At 39.1% G+C, this 20,871-nt stretch overlaps 1 protein-coding gene across 3 annotated transcripts in view; it reads left to right on the top strand.

The window, feature by feature from the left end:
- Nucleotides 1–8,455: 8,455 nt before the first annotated feature.
- Nucleotides 8,456–20,871, top strand: part of LOC307035913 (phosphatidylinositol 4,5-bisphosphate 3-kinase catalytic subunit beta isoform-like) — a 59,880-nt gene continuing 47,464 nt past the window's right edge. For all 3 annotated transcript variants that reach the window (XM_079675774.1, XM_079675773.1, XM_079675772.1), the window contains exon 1: nucleotides 8,456–8,694. The gene's annotated coding sequence lies outside the window, so the exon portion shown is untranslated. The remainder of the gene's footprint in view (nucleotides 8,695–20,871) is intronic.

Genomic DNA, 20,871 nt, shown 5'->3' with positions numbered 1-20,871 from the left:
TCACCTTGTGATAAACCTGCAAGAGAAAAAGCATTTGAGCTCCATACTGTTTCAGAAATAATCCTTGATGTGGTTTAGAACAGGATGGCGTTTTATCACAGCAGAATTTAACTTTATCTCCGGTAGAATTCTGATCAGGCATTAGCTCCGCCTACTCTTTTTTTTTTTCAAGCCAAGGACCCAAAATCCGCGTTTCTCTAACAGCTGGAATAGAGGGGTATGAGGGATTTCTAAAATGCATGGTCTGTTTGTATTTTGAGAAAAACACATCATAGACATGTTTTTATATTTATATATATCTGAGACCCATAATATATGCCTTAAAATAGAATGAGAGGTGACCTTTAATGTCCAGTATGAAAAATCCTACTTAAGTAAAATAACAAAAGTACTTGGATCAAAATATAAAGGTACCAAAAATGAAAGTACTCGCTAAGGGAACTTACCCATTTCAAAAACATATACTGTATCACATTCTTTTGATTATGATTACTGATGCATTGATGTGACTGCCACTACTGGTAAAGCTGGAGCTAATTTGAATAACTGTCTATACGGCTGCAAGTCAAGCTGATTGTGGAATAGAAATATGAAGGAGCATGAAATGAAAATACAAAATTGAGGTATAAGTACCCTAAAAAAATGTAAAGTAAGTAAATAAAAAAAGTAAGTAAATAAACGTTCAATTCCACATCTGTATGGTAACGTATAGCCTCACTTATGCTGTAGTACTGCATGTTAATGTCAAGTATCATCTGAATAATATCCAAAAGTCAGAGGACTTTTCTTCCAAAATGCAAATATTAATGTATTTACATTTCACATGCATGATTAAATCTTAATCCAGACACACACACACACACACACACACACACACACACACACACACACACACACACACACACACACACACACACACACACACACACACACACACACACACACACACACACACACACACACACACACACACACACACACACACACACACACACACACACACACACACACACACACACACAGTGTCGGAACTGGCCGGCTTATACTGTAAAGGGAAATGCGATAAAAAGTTTCCGTTCTCTTGATTAGAAACTGCAAATCGCTTTGTCGGGATAGAAATGGCAGCTCTTTTCCCATCGTGCCCTGATGGAGTCTATTTTTAAACCCTCTTTCCTTTCTCGCCAGCCTAAAAAACTTCCGCAGGGCTGGCAACCAGAAGCTATTAGGACAACTCTTCTCCTGTTAACATGCCAATTAATCAAAGATGAAACCCAGTTCCCACAGGGATCATTAAGGCCCAGCACCTGTTCTGCTGATACTGTAGGCCTGCTTTATAATAAACCAGAACAACTTCTTGGCTGACCTCTGGGGACAGTGAGAGACACACACTCACTGCCAGCCACTCATACTGCAGCCCACTATCAGTAATAGTAACGTGACCTCACTCGGATATGAATGCCAAAGCTTATTCCACAACCAAAACAACTTCAAAATGCCCTGGTATTTATACTATTGGGATTTCCTAAAGTTTCATAACAGACCATGCAAACCCTATTAGGAAACAAATTGCATGAGAGGCCAACCTAACGAAACATCCGTCAATTAAATTAAGTGATGATTTAGTTAATTGTTGCCTGTTATGGTGACTATCCATCAAATGTGTACTGCATTGTTATATTTTTATTGTATTGGCTGAATAAAGTTTGTCAATATGAATCCACCCCTCTCTCTTACAGAGGTGGAAATAATGACATATTGTTTTAATGCAACACCAAAGTTAGCATTGACTAAAAGCAATATTATTTTTTACGTTTTGTTTGGCACATATTAACAGCACTTTATGATTTGTGAAGCATAAGAGCAATTGCCATTAGTCAAAAGTGAACGTTAGGTTACAAATTAACTACATAATGGTCACATGACTTCACGTAATCACTGCTAAGCTAAAAGGCGGCTAATGTTATTTAGTTGTTGGCAATTACCGCTGTTAAAGACACATATTATGCTAATTTTCAGCTTCATATCAGTATGTAGTGTCTCTACCGTGACATGTATCCGTGCTTTGATGTTCAAAAAGCTCTTTATTGTTCTCATACTGCCTGTGCTGCAGCACCTCTTTTCACCCTCTGTCTGAAACCAGAGCCTAGTCTGCTCTGATTGGTTAGCTGGCCGGCTCTGTTGTGATTGGTCAACCGCTTAGAGATGTCCCGCCTCCTTAGCCTATCACGTACAATGTGTTAGAGCCCTAGCCAATAGAAGGGAGAGTGTTACACAGTGATATCAGTGTGTTCTGGAAGTAAACAAAGGAGTCCAATGGAGGCGTTTCAGAAATACTGGTCAACCGCTTAGAGATGTCCCGCCTCTAGCCTATCACCTAACACCTATCATGTACATGTGTTACCCACAGATTATATTTCATTCAGACAAAGACACATAAAAACTAACTCTTGACCTCAACACCAGGATACCAAAAGATGCTAACTCATTTCCACTATTTAAGACTCATTCCCGCACCACTCGATCGGCTATAACACACACAAGCTAAACAGGAAGTTGCCCTGACCCTGACCTCATGCCAAACCTAATCCCAGGTCAGATCTCAGACACTGCAATCCAATTTCAGCCATATTTATTTCAAGCAATTACATACCTCTTGGCAGGCCCTCACAATTAAACAAATGATGGTATTTTGATATCCATAATTATACGCATTCACATAAGGTATCCTTTCATGTTAAATGTGCTTTTTATTACACGCCTATCATCTGTGAAGAGATTATGCACAGTGTGGGTTTGGACCGGGTCCGGGTACATTTAATCGAATAAGAGGAGCAGTAATGGAAGCATGCTGGACGCCGGGACACGCTGCTGCTGCTGCTCCCTTTGAGCCCGGCGAATGTTTGGCAAATTTCAGACAATGAGAACGTTATGAGGGGAACTGTGAGGGAGCGACTTTGACCCCGGAGCACAGAGGTCATCGCCTCATTTCTGTATCGCTGATGAGGCACACCACACATACCTGGGGACTGAGGGGATTGTTTACATGAGTGACAACATAATGTTATAATTGATAGTATGGCGTGGAAATGGCATTGGAATTTTGTTATTCCAGGAAGCAAAGATACAGTGTTCTTACAAGTCAAAAATAAAAAGAGAAGAGAAAGATATTCAATAAGAGGCAAGCACAAGTTACTTAAAGGTCCCATGTCATGCTTTTCTGGTTATTACCCTTCCCCTTGTGTGTTATGTAGCTTTTACTGCATGTAAACGGTCTGCAGAGTCACAATCCCTCAAAGTACACCCTGTAGCGAGTAAAACTCACGGTACGTCCACACAGCAGCTTTAAAAAAATCTTCCAACGCTTCCAACGCTTCTCTGCCCATTGACTTTGAATGGGAGTTACGTCACTTTGCCTCGCTTTTCGCCGAACTGCATTGTGGGGAAGCGAAGCGAAGATTTACAGGATTTACAGGATTTTCAGGATTCAAAAGTTGAGCAATGTTCAACTTTTGAAGCTGAGCAGGAAGCGTCAGCCAATCAAATCCCGTGTATACAAATCTGACAGTACAAGCGCTAGCCATAGTAGCCAATCAAACCGCGTGCAAGCTGGGAGAGCCAGACCGCAGTTCATTTCCTCATATTCCAAACGAGAAATTACGGTAGCAAATCACCCGGTTCTTTACACCCAGAACTATTTACCGGGATACAAACTGGAGGAACAGGAGCTCCAACAAGCCGTTTAGGACAGAGAGTCAATACACTATACAGAGATGCTGTATGAGAAACCAATGTGAGTTTGTACAATTGCACAATATAAATGTATTTTAGTAGACCTCAACAATGGAATTATGATCAGTAGAAATGGCCATGACATGGGACCTTTAAAATACAATACGTCATTGGTAAAAGATCTGTAGCAACATTAAAAAAGGTAAGTGTTAAAGCAGCAGGCAGTATTAACACTAATTCATTGTAAATGGTTTGGCTTATTGAAAGCTAATTAACTTACAGGATGCTTGATTTTTGATTTTCTAATTTCGTGGTTGAAGGCAAGTCGCTTTGGAGGAAAACATCAGCTAAATGAAATGTAATGCGCTATAAAATCACATAATATACAGGGCACTGCACCCATGAGCGGTATTGATGTTAAATAAAAATAATTCAACTTCAATCAAATCAGTCACATTGTAATTTTGTATTTCTTATTCTGAATGAGTAATCATAGGTTCTGTCTTTAAACTGACTCGACCCTATTTAAAGTGTGCTGTGTGAGTATGTGCTGCCCCCTTGTGGTGGCATGAGAAACCTCAATGTGTAAAATGACTCGGATCTCCTGCTGTTTGTGCAGACGCTACTATCCACAAAAACCACAGACAACAATTAAAACAGTTAAATATAATTTGGACGCCATCGCTGGTGTGCTTGAATACATTTTAAAATAAAACCAAAATGTTTTTTTCGAGTATGTATTTTCAAACTATGCCCGCACAAAATGGCAATAACGAATACAAATGCCTAACAACACACCCGACCCGAGTCCTTTATTTATTCTAAGATAAGAAGGAACAGGACCAGCAATGCATCTTGTGTCAAGCGATAAGCAAGTTGTATAAGAAAAACAGCATTTCTAACAAACACCAGCTCATGGTCATACTGTAATTGTGTGTGATCAAACCAACAGTTACACATAATCTTAAATGCCAGTGTCTTAACTAACTTAACTAACAGCTGTGCAGGATACGACAAGGCCAAAGCCAATATTCAGTCTATGGGCCAAAGCAGAAAAGTCACTAGTAGGAACTACGCGCACGTTTATAATGCCACGATATGTGTACGTGATAAGAAGCTTTGTGCATTTATATCAATATTTACTGAATGTATTAATTTTAAATCTAGTGTTTTTATTGAAGAGTTAAAGCGTGATTGATTCGGTCGTTTTCTGGCAGGTTTGTGTTGTTTTGTGTTCAGTCATGATTTCCAAAGAGTAACATCTATGTTATTGTTAACAATTGGGGGAATAACGAGTGATTTATTGTGTATCTTTTATTGTTTGTTTGTTGTGGAAACATTTACCTGTGGTGTCCATGGATGTATAATAAAGTGGTGTCCCGGGTCTGCTGCAGGATGTCCGGCCATAATTGTCCGTACGAAAACCAAAATAAACGTTCCGGGAGATACAAAGAGAGAAAACACGGGAGGGGGAGGGAGGGGGCAGACAGACAGACAGACAGACAGACAGACAGACAGACAGACAGACAGACAGACAGACAGACAGACAGACAGACAGACAGACAGACAGACAGACAGACAGACAGACAGGTACATTATTCAAAGCAGAAAATACATATATTCAGAAGAGTATCTAAGAATACACACAATAGATAGACAGAACAGATTACAATACTCTCTTTTACGAATATACTAACTAAAGGGACAGAAACATATGAACACAGTGAACTATATACATACAAAATTGTGCACTGTAGAGTTTAATTAAGCATAAAATATATCCTGAACTCACGCCTCGGGAACTCATTCCACTGCAACATCCAAATGGAAATCGTGATAGAGACATTTTCAGTTTTTTCTTGGCATGTCATATCATTAAGATTATATCCATCTTGCAATATTATTTTGGACACTTGGTGGCGGTCATTACATGCAAAACTTTGTACATAGGTGAGTTGTGTTTTTAGAGGATGCAACAACGCATTTATCCACCAGAGGGCAGCAAAGCTCTGGCTTTCAAACTATAAAGCCTACTTTGTATAGTGTTGTAGACATTTCATAATAAGAGGTTACACCTATAACATGTGGCATTACCTCATGATGATGTGTCGTGGCTTAAATGGGTGGTTGATGGCGAAAAAATATATAAACAATGGTTCAAATAACATAGCCTATATTACATAACATAACGGGATCATGGGCTATATTGAGATAATTTTAACGTTATGTTCTCCATGCTTTCACACAGTGGCGGCTGAAAACATTGTGTTTCCGGGTGAAATCTCTGCTTGTGAGTTTTGTGCCAGTGCTATGTGGTTGTTGGAAGACAGCCGGAGAACTGGACCAGCCAATCAGCTTCAGACAGACAGTAAAACAGCAGAAAGGAAACGTGCCCTTCACAATAAAAGCCTCACTTTGAAACATGATTCAGGATTACTTTAGTAGGAGTTAACCATTTTTTGCAACATCATTTAATGTAGATTATGTGTCATCAACAAGTAGTTATAATGTTATGCTGCAAACTAGTATTGATTCTTAATATCTATATACAAGAAAACACTTATAATGATGACATCATTGCCTACAAAATAGACTTTTACTGAAGTTGTTTTCTTGGATATTGTACAAGGTTTTTTTTTTTAACTAAGTGAAGAGCAGACTGTACAGTACTGATGATGTAATGTGGAAACAAATACATGTAGGAGCTGCTTCAGTAAATACAAATGGGTCAGGTTGTGCTAATGATAACTCCTTCATATGGTATTAGGTAGTGTAATCTACCATATCGTATAAGATCATAACGTGTTAGTGTTTTTGCTGTCCTGTGAGAACAGTGTTTCTCTAAAATATCTTTTTATGATCTAAGTCAGGGGTGTCAAACTCAAATACACAGTGGGCCAACATTAAAAAATTGGTACTAGTCTAGCGCCGGACTGGTTCAATGGTTATTGCAAAACTTATTGAAATGAACTTATTGCACATATTAAACCTGGAACTAACAAAGCTTAAATGATTGCCTATAAAAACAACATTAAACATTAAATAATCAGTTCATTCATTTCTTATGGCTCTATCTGCAGCTTTTCCAGAGTCATTTCTTATGATTACATTTTTCCACAGGCCAACAACAGCTTCAACAAAACTATTTCCCTCAAAGAACAAACCAAACAAAGGCCCTGTTGTCGTGAGAGAGAAAGTGCAGAAGGAAACATCCATTAAACTCAGTGTGCTGCTCTGTGACGCTAGTTCAGATACTTGGCATCTCATCTCGGGTGCAAGGTCATCAATGTTTGGGCTCAGGCTCTGAGCTGAGGAGACCCTCAGGATGGAGTGAAGGTTTGCGTGCAATATACCGGCGGGCCAGACCTAATAGGAATTAGAAATTATCCTGCGGGCCGAAATTAAATCCACCAAGGGCCTGATTTGGCCCCCGGGCCTTGAGTTTGACACCCCTAATCTAAGCCATGTTTTAATCTTTGTGATGATGCACTTTTATATAGCTTCAAGAGGATTTAGCTGAAGAAGTAGAATCATTTCCTCAACCCTTCATCCTTTATCAGGACAAACATTTAATACCAACAGATACATGTTGTACCGAACAAGAAGTGGATGACAATTGTAATCCTTAAAGTAAAAGCTGTCTATATAGTGCAATAGTAAAAGGTTCAATATATGTCTTTGAGATGAAGTAGGAGTATAACGTTTCAACACATTGAAAAGTAAAGTACTAGAAGCATACCTCAAATGATCGGTGGGGTGGGTAATTCACTTCAGATACACTTTTTGTTATATTCCATGGAATACTCTTAACATCCTGATAGCAATGAATATATTAAATGCTTTGACAATAAACACATTAAAAAATGTCATCTGTGGAAGCCGTGGTGCTGTAAAAAGCACGACCAATCATCTGAGCCGGACCGACTAAAGTAACTGGATGGCCTACCTGCCTGTCAGCCTTCCATCTGTGTACAAACTTATCTCGTGCCCTCATTGGTCATGTGCGCGTTCGTGTGTGTTGGAGGAGGGGCTCTGTAAGGAAGTGGCAGATTTTTTCCGGTTGTGTATTTTCAAATTCTAGCGCACTCGAGCTGGTTTCTCCATTCTTACCCACCCTACCTTTAAGTACAGTACTTGATTAAATGTACTTATTACAATCCACTGCTTGAGCAGATACAGTCTGTTATTCTGTAACTTTTATTCATGTATTTTCTACCTGTCTTCTATATTAGCTTGTTTTAATGTTTATTTGATTCTCTTTGGTTTTTAATGACTGTTTTTGAAAGGGCACTATTTCTTAATGCTCTCAATGTCTTTCAACTTGTAAAGCGCTTTGAATTGCCTTGTGTTGAAAGGTGCTGTATAAATACACTTGCCTATACATATTTTTTTTGACTTTTGCTATGCAATATGTAGCTCTTTGAATACTGGTACATTCACATTATGACGAGACACACATACATTAATGTTTAATCTCATGTCACTATGATTCTCTAACATTATAATTAAGTTAGACACGTATACATTTGTATTTTTAGCATTTATAAATGAAACTTAAAAAATAAAAAAGTCCCACTTCCTAAAATTAATTGAAATCAACTTCTTGATAAACTTCCCTTTTATTCCAAAAGTTTCTCAAAATAAAAACGTAACCACATAGATTTTACTTCCTGGTTTTATTTTGGAAATCCTCAAGCGGAGGTCCTGTTTTTCTCTCACACTTGACGGCTGACTTGGCGGAGGGAGAGCTAGCGGAGGGAGACGCAGCAGCGGTGGTAGTGTAGTGGTTGTTCACCTTCTCCAACAAACAGGAAGCACTGCGCTCCACCTGCGAGACCTGCGTGCTGCGTGGAGAGGAGGAGGCACTCTTTCTGTGCGTGAAACTACTCCATCGTGGAGAGAACACTTCAACTTTCCTCTGTCTGTTCCCATTCTCCAACCACCTCACCACCACAGGGTCTGAAGGTAAGTCCGCACTTGTTTTTCTCTTTTAATGTGGATTACTTTTCATTTACCGAATGGTGGGCACGTCAAGACAAGCTCTGTTCATCAAGCTGCCAATTTAAACATGTCAACATAATGCGTCCTTAAAGATTGAACCAATGGAAGAACTGTACACAAAAGATAATAGATATGATACAAATGTCAGAAAGAAAGTCCTGAATTTCAAAACTGTGTTTGTCTACAGCAAAATGCGTGCTGAAAAGTAACTAATTACATGTTAAAGTAAAGTAATACTCTGCGTAGGAGAGCATAACTTGTGCAAAGCTATAGCACGCACATTTTATTTGCACATTTACAGCCATCATTTAGATGAAATAAATCTGTTGGGATCGTTTTATTGGTTATTGGCATTACTGGTCTCATATAGGCGATGGCAACGAGCATCCAAATAATGAGTTGCAATTTTTATGAATATTTCGATTTTTTTTTTCTAGTAAGTATAAGCCGAATAAACCACACAACACTGTTTATTTGTTTATGTTTTTAACATTGTTTGAAAAAAGTTGTTTACTTCAGTTAATAGCAGAGAAACTACAAACTCTGTACATTTTGACCCTGAGTTGGTTCAGTGTTCCCCCATCAGAGAACAACATGGAGCATTCCGCAGTGATTAGCCAATCAAATGAGCTGCTTAACTGTCTGTGGAGTTTTTCGTAGGATTGTGTGTTAAATTCTTCCATTTTGACTACAAGGACTGAAGCAAGTTTAGCGCTTTTTTTTGTCAGCTTCGTCACAGCTCATACCCTCTAAACTTGGACTCTTTGTAGCCTCGTAGTTATTTAATAAAAGTCAAGATGTCTTCTGAGAAGTTTCATGTGACAGACTGATACTAGTCTGCAGAGGGGGGAGAAGTACTCTCATCTTGTACTTGAGTAACAGTAGAAGTACTCGGATCTTGTTCTTGAGTAAAAGTAGAAGTACTCAGGTCTTGAGTAAAAGTAGAAGTACTCAGGTCTTGAGTAAAAGTAGAAGTACTCAGATCTTGTACTTGAGTAAAAGTAGAAGTACTCAGATCTTGTACTTGAGTAAAAGTAGAAGTACTCAGATCTTGTACTTGAGTAAAAGTAGAAGTACCAGAGTGTAGGAATACTCTGATACAGTAAAATTCCTGCATTCAAAATGTTCCTCAAGTAAAAGTAGAAAAGTATTCTCATCAAAATATAGTGAAAGTAGCGACAGTAAAAGTAGTCATTGTGCAGATTGGTCCATTTCAGAATAATATATATGATATGTTTTATAATGATTGATCATGAAAGTGTTCTCAAAGCTGGTAAAGGTGCAGCTAGTTTGAATGACTTTGTATACTGCAGGGTAGCTTGTGGATTTACTCCAGGTGGAACTAAAGTCTGATTTAACACTTGATTAGATTTCACATCATTCATCCACATCTGTAAAGTAACTAAAAGGTGTTAAATACATGGAGTGGAGTACAAGTACCATTTACCTCTGAACTGTAGTGGAGTAGAAGTACACAGTAGCAAAACATGTAAAGTAGAAGTACCTCAAAATTAAGTACAGTAGTTATTTTAACTGCCTAACTAACCTAAGTATGAAGTAGCAAAAAACAACTCAAAGTACAAGTATCTCTAAATGTTATTTAAGTACAGTACTTGAGTAAATGTACTTAGTTACCTTACACCACTAATCAAGAACTGTACCGGTACAAATGTGAGGTTGTTGGACTGAAATACTTGTACTTAAGTACCATTCTAAATACAGTACTGTTACTTGTAATGGAGTATTTTTACAGGGTAGTATTAGTACTTTGACTTAAGTATCTGAGTACTTCTTCCACCTCTGGTCACAGCCTCTTGGACTTTGTCTTGTTGTTATTTAATAAAAGTTGAATTAGAATAGGGAGGGATGAACCCCTCTGTAATGGTCTCACATGCAGAGCACACACACAGTGAAATGTGTTCTCTGCTTTTAACCCATTCTAGTACCAGGAGTCTAGTACTAGGAGCAGTGGGCAGCTAGTGTACAGTGCCAGGGGAGCAACGGGAAGGTGGGTGTCCGGTGCCTTGCTCAAGGGCACAACGGCAGGGCAGGGGGTGAACTGGGACCTCTCCAAGTAGCAGTCCACACTCCATGTTTTACGCCTGGTCGGGGACTTGAACCGGCGACCCTACAGCTCCCAGTCCAAGCCCCTACCGACTGAGCCACTGCCGGAGTGGTTCTTTGAGAAGTTTTGCCTTTACTTGAATTGAAGATCAGTCTTCACAGTATTGAGATCCTCTTGATCCTTTCTAATGATCCATAAACCCGAAAGTAATTTTAAAGGATGATTGGGACATTACTCCTAAATGTGTCACCGATGACTACTGTGTATCTTTTATAAGTGTTGAGAAATGGAACAGCCAAACAAAGAGGATATGAAACTTTGAAAAGTGATTCATTTAGTCCGACTTTCTGCCATTTTTACATTTCGCTCAGATCTTATTCAGAGAGTCAACACAGACCGGCGGCGCGTGAGGCTCAGGTTTGGGAAGGCTAAATAACTTTTTTGACCTGAAGCTACCCGCCTCCGGCGTCTATAGAAAAGAGATCAACTCAGTGAAAGCACCGCCTGCTGACCAATCAGAGCTTAGCGGAGTTTAAATCTATCAGGTCATATCACAGGAGAAAGGAAATACAGTTTAAACTGCCGTATGCAGAGAAGACGCTGGCATGTTACATTTATCATTCATATCAGATCATCAATCAGATCATCGATATAATATCACACTATTTCCTTATCTCAGTCAGCTGAGCCGTATCTGGCCGTGCAACACTCAGTGTCACATACTGTGTGCAGAAGTATTATTTTAAGCAACACATTAAGTTGACGAAACACTCGAGATAAATGTAATTAAAGTCAGATCCACTCGTGTCTTAGACGGGGCAGTGATATCATAAACCTGTTGTACGCTTTCAAACACTCGGTAGTTTATTTATTTTTTAACCAGTTGTTCTGTATTCACCTTGCAGGCTAGTATCCTGGATTATATGTTTAAGTCATGGATGTTTAAAGCTCATATTTGTCTAATATTAGTTTACTTTTCATGAATGAAGTATGACGCTAGACTGTCAGTACACTTGTCCCTGTTTGTGATTGGTCAAATGTAGCTAACCCCGCCCCTTTCACGTGAACGCGCTCTCAGCTGGAGAGAGAAACCCTGGCTTGATTTACCGAGTTGATAACCAGCGTCCTATGACCGCTTAGCGAGATCTCGTTTGTTAGGGTTAGTTTAGATAACTCAAACATATCCAGGGTCTGTTGAACTGGCTTCGTACAGGGCACAGGTGCTAATGTCAAAGACACAAACATTATATATTATATATCTTTTACCAGGATGCAGTGACACAAATATTTGGGAAGGCTTAGCCTACAGAACCCGCCGCCCCTGAACACAGACTAAATATCTTTGGTAGAGTTTAGCTGCTAACTTCCCCTTTATTATCCCCCTAATGAAGCTGATATATAAAAACGAAGGCTGCACGACATGTTTAATATATCATCATATTGTATTTCTTGAGATAAGAAAACGTCTTCTCTGCTGCTTTCAGTACATACGCCTACTGCTAAAATACAACTAATTGCTAAATAAGAAGAAGACAGGATTTAACTTACTTGTATTGAACGTTAAACTGAACACAAATGGCACCAATAAAAGTCTAAAAGTTCAGTTTTCTACCGATACTCCTTCGTCGTCATGTCGATAAGAAACGACATATTGTGTAATACAGTTAAACAGTTTTCACTCATTTCACTCCCAGCGTCTGGCCCCGTTCCTTTTCATCTTTAAATCATGTTAGTGAGCTTGGCTTGGGCAATAGTCATAAGCTTGAAAGACGTACAAAAGATTGTGTTTTTAATTTGACTTCTAATGAGGGATTGACAGTTAGGCTTCCTCCTTATAACTGTTGTGATGTGGATTCAGGTTTTGGCATGTCAGCGACTCATCCATCCTCTTTCCCAGAGAACGCGTCGGATCAATGCCAGCTGCGTTTCATACCTGTGTGAATGGAGAATAGCGATACGACGGATTTGAGTGTTGTTAGTGTGTAAAAACATCTTTAGGTAAAGTACATGTCCTCTCTGGTTATGAGTCACCAATAGAGAGAGGTTTATGAATCAGAGTTTGAACTTTGTCAGTGGGGATAATGTCAGGCAACACGATGTGTGTGTGTGTGTGTGTGTGTGTGTGTGTGTGTGTGTGTGTGTGTGTGTGTGTGTGTGTGTGTGTGTGTGTGTGTGTGTGTGTGTGTGTGTGTGTGTGTGTGTGTGTGTGTGTGTGTGTGTGTGTGTGTGTGTGTGTGTGTGTGTGTGTGTGTGTGTGTGTGTGTGTGTGTGTGTGTGTGTGTGTGTGTGTGTGTGTGTGTGTGTGTGTGTGTGTGTGTGTGTGTGTGTGTGTGTGTGTGTGTGTGTGTGTGTGTGACTGCAAATTGATGAGCTGTGCGGCTTTTGGCAATATTAGAAATGTATTCCATGGTGTAACTCTTCAAAGTGACCTAAAAAAAAAAGCACTCCAATTAATTTAGTAAAGTGAACAGTTTCAAGGTTTATTTCTTGTGATTATGATTTAAATGTACATGAATCTAGGGCTGTCCTCAACTAAAGAAACTATCGGTCGACAAACATTCATACAATTCTGTTATTTACGAGAGTTTTTTTTTTTAAAGATACCGTAGCTATAGGAGCAATTATGGGCTTAGTTCAGCGTCATGCCAAATTATGCTTCAACATGTTGACTGGTTTTCCCGCTATTCTCCCAACTAAGCCACAATGACTGACTTAATGAACAGATGTGTACAACTTTGTTTTTTACAAATAAACCTTCAAAAGCACAATCTAAAATCATGTTCTTACGGCACATAAGTTACTTGGAAATATGTAAGTCAGTTTGAAAAAGCAAGAATTTACTTGTAGACTACAGACATCTGAGTAAACTAAGACTAATAGACTAAGCCCTACATAGTTCAGTACCCTGATATATGACTTTTCCCCACCCTAACCCTAACTCAATGGCAGCGATTGTTGCCGGCTGTGTATTTCCTGTCATGTGAGACTCAATCTGACATTTCACATTTGATTGTTTACATCACGTGACATGTTATTTGTTAGACTCTTTTATCCAGAGCGACTTCCATACTCAATACTGTGGACAATCCCCACAGGAGCAATGTGGGGTGAAGTGTCTCAGGGACACAACGACATGCTGACTGCAGTGGGGTTTGAACCTTTGACCTCCTGATCCCAATACCAACGCACTAACCCACTGCACCACAAGCCACGTTCATCAATCTAAAACTCACACCGAAACACACATAACCTGAAAGGGATTTGACTGTAAGATAGTCAAAAGTATAATATACTCAGTGATTTAAAGGCATGTGGATGTCTGACAGTTCACACACTTAGCTGTGTACTTAAACCTGAATGTAAGCTTGCAGAGAGAGTTACAAAAGGATTAGCCACTATGAGTTGCTTTCTGACCAACTGTTACGCATCTTTTTGGATATTTTCTTTTCGATCAGGCTCCAGTCACCGGTTGCTCTTTGTTGGTCTGCTGTCAGGCCCCTTCTGAAGTCAAGTTAGAAAACACTGATAAGGCCGACTGACGTCACTTCACAGAAATCAGCCAACAATGCAGCTATTTACTCCGAGCCAGATTTAGTCCCAAAGCAGGCGTCTCCCCGGGTCCAAATGAAAGCAGAATTCAAAATAAGTATCCCACGAGAACAATAAAGAAGTTTTTTCCAAGTGTGCTGACGTCCACATCCTGGGCCTTCAAAAGTTAAACAGTAGTAAAAGTGATGTTGTTTTATTTGTAACGCAGTTTAGGAGGCTTCTTCTTGAACAGAGAAAAGGAGGACTTCGACTGGAAAATAATGTTAAAACTTTATGTGTATATATATATATCTGGGGCAAATATCGTGGTGATATGATGAGGTACTATTATATGTCTAGTGCCAGTAATCAGTCCTACAGCAGTTAATATCAGTGTAGCATGCATCTCTGCTCACAGACTCTTACAGTGAGTACAGCAGGGTGTTATAATAACGGCATGTTTTCAAGGTAAAACGAAACGCACTGTGCAATCTGTCAGTATTTGGACAGTGATATTATTTTTCCTTGAACTGGCTGTACTCCACCATGTTGGATTTCAAAAGAAACAATGACTCTTTCACCTTGTGGGAAAGCTTTTACTATTTTATGCAAGTCCATTGTGCTGGAGTACATTAGCTTAAAGGGACCGTATCATGCTGATGTTCAGGTGTATATCTGTATGTAGTGTCTCTACTTTAAAGAGTTCTCTTCTGCTGATGTCCAGGTGTATATCAGTATGTAGTGTCTCTACTTTAAAGAGTCCTCTCCTGCTGATGTTCAGGTGTATATCAGTATGTAGTGTCTCTACTTTAAAGAGTCCTCTCCTGCTGATGTTCAGGTGTATATCAGTATGTAGTGTCTCTACTTTAAAGAGTCCTCTCCTGCTGATGTTCAGGTGTATATCAGTATGTAGTGTCTCTACTTTAAAGAGTCCTCTCCTGCTGATGTTCAGGTGTATATCAGTATGTATTGTCTCTACTTTAAAGAGTCCTCTCCTGCTGATGTTCAGGTGTATATCAGTATGTAGTATCTCTACTTTAAAGAGTTCTCTCCTGCTGATGTTCAGATGTATATCAGTATGTAGTGTCTCTACTTTAAAGAGTCCTCTCCTGCTGATGTTCAGGTGTATATCAGTATGTAGTGTCTCTACTTTAAAGAGTCCTCTCCTGCTGATGTTCAGGTGTATATCAGTATGTAGCGTCTCTACTTTAAAGAGTTCTCTCCTGCTGATGTTCAGGTGTATATCAGTATGTAGCGTCTCTACTTTAAAGAGTTCTCTCCTGCTGATGTTCAGGTGTATATCAGTATGTAGTGTCTCTACTTTAAAGAGTCCTCTCCTGCTGATGTTCAGGTGTATATCAGTATGTAGTGTCTCTACTTTAAAGAGTCCTCTCCTGCTGATGTTCAGGTGTATATCAGTATGTAGTGTCTCTACTTTAAAGAGTCCTCTCCTGCTGATGTTCAGGTGTATATCAGTATTTAGTGTCTCTACTTTAAAGAGTCCTCTCCTGCTGATGTTCAGGTATATATCAGTATGTAGTGTCTTTACTTTAAAGAGTCCTCTCCTGCTGATGTTCAGGTGAATATCAGTATGTAGTGCCTCTACTTTAAAGAGTCCTCTCCTGCTGATGTTCAGGTGTATATCAGTATGTAGTGTCTCTACTTTAAAGAGTCCTCTCCTGCTGATGTTCAGGTGTATATCAGTATGTAGTGTCTGTACTTTAAAGAGTCCTCTCCTGCTGATGTCCAGGTGTATATCAGTATATAGTGTCTCTACTGGGACATGTCTTCATGCTTTAATGTTCAAAAAGCTCTTTATTTGTCTCCTACTGCCTGTGCTGCAGCAACTCTTTTCACCCTCTGTCTGAAACCAGAGCCCAGTCTGCTCTGATTGGTTAAATGGACGGCTCTGTTGTGATTGGTCAACCGCTAAGAGATGTCCCGCCCCTTAGCCTATCAGGTACAATGTATTGGAGCGCTAGCCAATAGAAGCTTGAGTTAGGGCTGCTCGATTATGGCAAAAATCATAATCTCGATTATTTGGGTCAATAATTGATATCACGATTATTGAAAACGATTATCCATTTACTTTGAAAACATGAATTTATTGGAGATTTTTTTTTTTAACAGTATGTCTTTAACAGTTGATTACCCTGAACTTTAAGCGTAACTCAACTGAAAAACCAAAAAAAATAAATAAATAAATAATCGTTTTATTTCGATTACGTTGTTTTCGTAATCGTTGCAAGCCATAATTGTAATTGCGATTTTAAAATATGATTAATTGAGCAGCCCTAGCTTGAGTGTTCTATAGTGATGTCACTAGGGCTGCTCAATTATGGAAAAAATCATAATCGAGATTATTTGGGTCAATAATTGATATCACGATTATTAAAAACGATTATCCATTTACTTTGAAAATATCAATTTATTGAAAACAAAAGGTGTATGTTTTTAACAGTTGATTACCCTGAACTTTAAGTATAATTCAATTGAAAAAACAATGAAAAAAACAATTTATATATTTTTAAATAAACAATAAAAGAAAACACAATATTTCGATAATGTCGTTTTCATAATCGTTGCAAGCTAAAATCGTAATTCCTTTTTTAAAATACGATTAATTGAGCAGCCCTAGATGTCACGATGTTACAGAAAAGTGAAACACCAAAAAGTATAATGGAGCGTCTTTAATACTTACTGGCTTTACCGTATTAAACCAAAGATGCTAAAATAATTGTAAGACAGAATGTTCAGGGTTTGAACCGAAGTACAGAACAAGAGAAATAATTGGAAAATGTTGATTCTTTTTTTTTTTAGGGCTAAATATGAAGAATAATTGTCAGCAGTGTGTTGGTGTGTATTGAGCTGATGGTTATTGAGCTGCTGTTTTGTACCTGTTCCTAAGATCTGAGTTTCCGGCTCGCTGATTGCCTGCTGTGTCAGAATACAGTTGAATTGAGCAGGGCAAATAGACACTGAGATGTATTTGTTTTACAGCACGTTAGAATAAAACGCCCACAGATATAGCTTTCAAGAGGTGTGTGTGTACTTGTGGGGACCTAAATCTGTTTACACAGTGACGTGTGGGGACTCGCCTCCCTTATGGGGACAAAATGGAGGTCCTCATGAGGGGAATCATTCCTTTTAGGGTGAAGACTTGGTTAGGCATGTGTTGGTTAAGGTTAGGATAAGTCTCGAAATGCATGTAAGTCAATGTAATGTCCCCTGAAGTGATGTGTACATGGAATGTGTGTGTGAAAAACTGTTGTCCCTTATATCTTCCCAATTATTACCTTCTTTATTTTTCCTTATCCCTCCACTCTCTTACATTCACACATTTCTGCTGTCACACTTTCAAAGTAATCACACCTGACTACAGAGGTTTGTGTAACATCCTCTCGAAGAAAGGAGTTGTATGAATGCGTCTGTGTGTAAGCTGGCTTTCACAATTTGTCTTCCAGCTTGCATGATAACAAATCTGAGCCCCACAATCTCATCTAGTATAGGGAACATTCCGGATTCACTCAAACTAAGTGCACACTGCTCCTTACTGCTTATTATTATTACTATTAAACTTTTCATAGAATTACCATGGCAAGGAAATGTGATCGAGTGCTGATGAAAAGTGAACGGTGTGCTTGACTTCTTCACAGGCCGAGACCTGCACAGGAATGCAGGGAAGGCAGCAGGAAAGAGACGTCATGAGCAGAGAGAAAGAAGTGCAATGCACTAGGGATGGGAACGATTAATCGAATATTCAAATATTCGAAATTATTCATGTTTTCGAATATTAGTTATTAATATTTTAATTAATTTTTTTTTTTTTTTGGGGGAGATGCCTAAGTTGATTACATATTATCAAATTGAATAATTCAATGTATACGACAGTGCCATAGCTAAATGTGTCAGGTCTAAAGGTGTGTTTTGCTCCGCTCACCGGTCCCTCACAGTGGGCAGAGCTGCAGGTGCTGATCTCTCTCTCTCTCTCTCTCTCTCTCTCTCTCTCTCTCTCTCTCGTCCGGTTATACTTCACTCGCGTTCATGTCCAAATCCATCAGATCTAGCTAGTTCTAGCTAATGATATGGCTGCTGCCCCTCCCTACACGCAGATCACGCAGACTCAAACCTCATCTTATGCCCAAATGCGGCGCAAATGCGGTTCATGAGCGTGCTCCCCCGCCCCCTGTAAACACTCGTGACACATGAGTGGCCAGCCTAAACAACAATAAGCGCTGCTTGGCAACCGTGTGTGGCGGCAAAGTACATAGACATTTTGACAGGAGAGATTTAGTTTTGCTGGCATTAAACATATTTTACCTGTCAGAGTCCTGTAATTATTTACACTCTAAGAAGAGTCCTACACAACAGACATGGTGTCAAAAAGGAGTAATGTGTTAGTGAGTGCGGTGTAGAGGTCAAACTATGCCAAATTAAACTTATAAACATGCTATACCTTGCTATACCCGCAACTTCCGTTCCAGCTGAGAGGGTCTTCTCTACAGCTGGCCTGATTATGAATCGCCTATAGCTGTCAAACTGTGATCACCAGTTCAATACATTTGACATATTCGACTTGGTTTCTATACTTATTTGAACATGTATTTATTTATTTCCCAAAGTTATTGAAAAAAAAAAATTGGGTAACATTTCTTTTCCCAAACATGTTGAATTTTTTTTTTTACCCAATTTTGTTTTTTATAGGATATGTACATTTCAGTTAACCGTTTTTTGGGGGGTCGAATATTCGAATATACATTTGCTTTCAAATTCCCCTCCCTACAATGCACCCAGAGAGGGGCATCTTACATGTGGTCATACGAAGGAGTTTACACACAAACAACATTACGTAACAGCTCCCTTTGAGTCAATCCAAGTGATTACTTTGCCCCATGGAGCAGAAGCACATTCAGGTTGTCTATGAAAACCACTCAAATGCATCCGTCCAGATGTGGTCACAGACATATTTAGCCATAGTTACCCCACGTATATTAACATTAGGAACAACCCCAGGGCTTCACAGCGTCTTTCCGGTCAGCAATGGAAGGTTCATCGTGTTGTTGTTGTTGATGTTGTTGTACGGTAAAAGCAAACCAAGTCTCACTTTTTCTACTTTCCCATTGTGAATTCAATCTGAAGAAAACTGACTCTCAGCAACCAACTGTGCATATTGGACTTAAACAATTGCTGGTAAACAAGACAGTGGAAAAAACAACGGTGTACATTTAGTGTCTTCTTGCATTTTAAAAAGGTTCCAACTGTTAACTCTGGGTTATTATAGCCCAGTACTCTTCTACAATGATAAAAGACAGTCAGTTATCATATTTATACAATCACAGAAACTTGTCATTTAAAGGGGCCCTATTATGCTCACGTTCAGGTTCATATTTGTATTGTGTGTCTCTACTGTGACATGTCTCCAAGGTTTAATGTTCAAAAAGCTCCTTATTTTTCTCATTCTGCCTCTTTCCACCCTCTGTCTGAAACCAGAGCTGCTCTGATTGGTCAGCTGTTGTGATTGGTCAACCGCTTAGAGATGTCCCGCCCCTTATCGTGTGTGTGTGTGTGTGTGTGTGTGTGTGTGTGTGTGTGTGTGTGTGTGTGTGTGTGTGTGTGTGTGTGTGTGTGTGTGTGTGTGTGTGTGTGTGTGTGTGTGTGTGTGTGTGTGTGTGTGTGTGTGTGTGTGTGTGTGTGTGTGTGTGTGTGTGTGTGTGTGTGTGTGTGCTCTGAGTTATAACCCATATTCTTCTATAATGGTGAAAGTCAGTCTGTAAGCCATTCTGCTAATGATACAGCAAGTTATGATAACATTTATATATGATGTTCCTAAACAGCACTCCACTAAGGGGAAGAAACGTGTCATTTAATCCCATGTAGTTAAGTTTATTATACTCAGAGACAATCACTGACATTAGTATAACAATTACTGATAGCTGCACTCTCCCAGTGATGGAGACATCATTTTGTAACAGGTGTAATCTACTTCAGTCCAGTGACATTTGAAAATGAGGTCACACCTCAAGTGTGGCTCTCTGATGCACATTGGGGTTTCTATTAAACAACAGCACGTCTATTGAACTATATCTTATAAAGTAGTCAAAGGTCATGCTATAATATTTATTTAGCTGGTGGCTTAACATATAACCGAAAAGAAAATGTCATTTTAAACACACAGAACATGTCACCTAAAAACGTGCCCAAAGCTGCCTTCAATATAAAAGCATAATATACAACTTCTTAAACTAACAAAAATAATATCGCTGAAACACTACACTTAATTAACTATAAACGAAATGTATGACGTATGTAATGACGTTAAAAAGAACAGAACATATTGAAAAGAAAAAGCCGTCTGGTTGATGAGTATACACTTTGAATAAAAGGGAAAACATTGGAAGTGATTCAGATCAGATTATTCTTAAAAAGGCCCTTTTATGCTTTTGGGGGTTTTCCCTTTCTTGTCGTTTAGCTGAAACGCCTCAATTGGACTCCTTGTTTACTTCAGTAACGCAACCACTTTGTAACACTTGCACTTATATTTGCTGGTG

The sequence above is a fragment of the Notothenia rossii genome, assembly GCF_949606895.1.
Source record: "Notothenia rossii genome assembly, chromosome: 4".
NCBI lineage: Eukaryota > Metazoa > Chordata > Actinopteri > Perciformes > Nototheniidae > Notothenia > Notothenia rossii.
Note: the sequence above shows the minus strand (reverse complement) of the source record. Positions and strands in the feature narration are given on the sequence as shown.